This window comes from Bombina bombina, chromosome 6, assembly GCF_027579735.1.
Source record: "Bombina bombina isolate aBomBom1 chromosome 6, aBomBom1.pri, whole genome shotgun sequence".
Lineage (NCBI taxonomy): Eukaryota > Metazoa > Chordata > Amphibia > Anura > Bombinatoridae > Bombina > Bombina bombina.
The window spans coordinates 847,251,868-847,254,421 of NC_069504.1; positions in this window are offsets into that span (position 1 = coordinate 847,251,868).

Genomic DNA, 2,554 nt, shown 5'->3' on the forward strand with positions numbered 1-2,554 from the left:
CCTTCTCTTTTAGGATGGCACAGACAGAAAATGCTGTTAGCTAGTCCCTCCTCATTTAAGGTTAATCAGTCGTAAGGATGCTCTAAATGCAGTGTTCTCCACTGAAAATGATGCCAGCCGGGAGGGATTATAAAGTAGCTGGGTGGTGGCAGTTTAATACTTTGCAATATTATAACAGTTTCTATTATTTCAAAATATCACAATCTATCTAAAGCACAAAATAATTGCATAATTTATCATTAATGGAATAGATTATAATTTGTGCAGAAAACATTGAAATAATTTATTATTAGCAAATTGTATCTCAATATTAGCTTAAATTTTAGGATGATGGTCAGTAAAATTAGCTGGGTGGTGTGCCCATTAAATAGGTCCTTGGGAGAACACTGAAGCTAGTCACTCTTCATTTAGAGCTACACAGTTATAAAGATGCGCTAAGCTAGTCCCTCCTCCTTTAGGGTTACACAGTCATAAGGATGCTCTAAGATAGTGGTTCCCAAAGTGGGAGGTACTGCCCCAGGGTGCAGTAGGATTACTGAGGGGGGCAGTAATAGGAGTAAGAGGTGGAAGGGGGCACTTTGATTACCATAGGGGGGTGCTAGTAGGAAAGGAGTGGAAGAGGATGCTAGTCGGCCCGTCAAGGTATAATTACCATAACTGTGCTTTATCCTAAAAGCACAAAGTAATACAACTTTTTGCTTTTTTTTCCTGCTCTTTGCGGAGGCTTCTTCTTTTTCTTCTGTTGTAGTTTAGGTTTATCAGCTATATACACTTTTCTCACTACGATTAATTGCAGTGAAGTCTACTGTAGGCTTGCATTCTTTGTTTTGCCAACGCTGTACATATCATAGATTATTAACATTAACTGCACGGTTTAGAAGCATTGTGTAGTAGCAGGAAACACAGAAAAGGTCTGTTAACGAGCACAACTTACCATAATAAGATAAAAGTTTTTGAAACTCAGACTTGTCAGGATAAATGTAAAAATGATTCAGATTACCCAAACTTTGATAAGACTCTTAATTTCAAACATTCTATAATTATAAGAGAAAAATTTGATTATGATAGTGGGAGCGTTTATCTATGGAAATGATCAGATAGATCTAGGACTGGGCACATTGGTACCAGAAATTGATCACATAGCTGTAGAAGGTCTGGATCAAGAAGATCTAGATCAGCTAACAGAGAAACCAAATGAGTTACTTTTTTTCAGAATTGACCCTAATGAAGAGGATTATGCCACTGACCATGATGTGGAGGATACCACTATTAAGTCTGATAGAATGCTTGATTGTTCTGATACTGTACCTAGAGTTGCACAAGCAGTACAATCTAAAATGAAATCTATTATTGGTCAGAATGTTATTGTGAAAAATGGGATAAATACAACAAATATAAAAAAAAAAGTGGTTAAATCAGGCGAAATAACATTGGGCCCACAAAATAGACAAAGAGGTCAGACATAGTAATATACAGTCTCGATATTGATTAGATCTATCTAGATATTTTCAACGACAAAATAGCAGTGCACAGAGTAATTATACCATGCCCCCTACTAATAATAGCTGTATGAACACAGGTCCAAGCAATGATGAATGTCTATGTTTGAACCAGGTTTTTCAGGTAGCCAGACAGAAAAGGAAGGGGTGACAGAGTCCCTTGTAGGGAAAGACCGATATCAACTGAGAGAAATAAATCATTGCATTAAGTAACTACACATGTAATGATAGATTTATCCAGCATTTCTTTGAGTGAAACTGAGTTCTGGGTCTCAGGCTATGTTGTCTGCACAAAGTATTTCAATCTATTTGAAACATTGATTGGTGTGAATAGATTTTTATTGAAAACATTTTTCAATTTAATGGTGCAGCTGGGGAAATTGATATCCTTTGTGGGAAGCAGTCCCCCTAAAATTGGGAATACTTTATACAGTCATCTACGTCAGAGGTCAGCAACCTTGGGTCCCCAGATCTTTTGGAACTACATTTCCCATAATGCTGAGACACTCTTTAGGCTGTCTGAGCATTATGATAAATGTAGTTCCAAAAAATATGGGGGCCCAAGGTTGCTGACCCCTTATCTAAGTGATATGCCCAAGGTTGCTGACCCCTGATCTAAGTGATACTAAACATGTGTTAAATTTGCTTGGAATGTAGCTTGGGATGAGACATGACAAATAACTGGTTGATGGTGGATGTTGTGGCCCTCATCAGGAGGGTTTGAGGGCCATATGCTTTTTATTGAAACATGTGACTGAGTATGCTGAAGATTTGCAATTGTTTATTTTGAAAGTATCAAATTCCTGTTAACTAACAACTATTCCAGATCCGAGGATGGCTTCTATCTCTAGAGTTTGCCCCATCCTGCTCCAACCTATTTATGGGTTGGTGGGAGCTGTTCCACGTCTTTGGAGATGGGAATCCTTATACGTCATTTATAAAGTTATACAGGAGATTTGTAGCTGACCTTTTCTTTATTTGGATTGGTATAGAGCAACAGGCAATTGGATTTATACAGTATTTGAATTTGAATAAGGTTGGCAGGACATTCACCT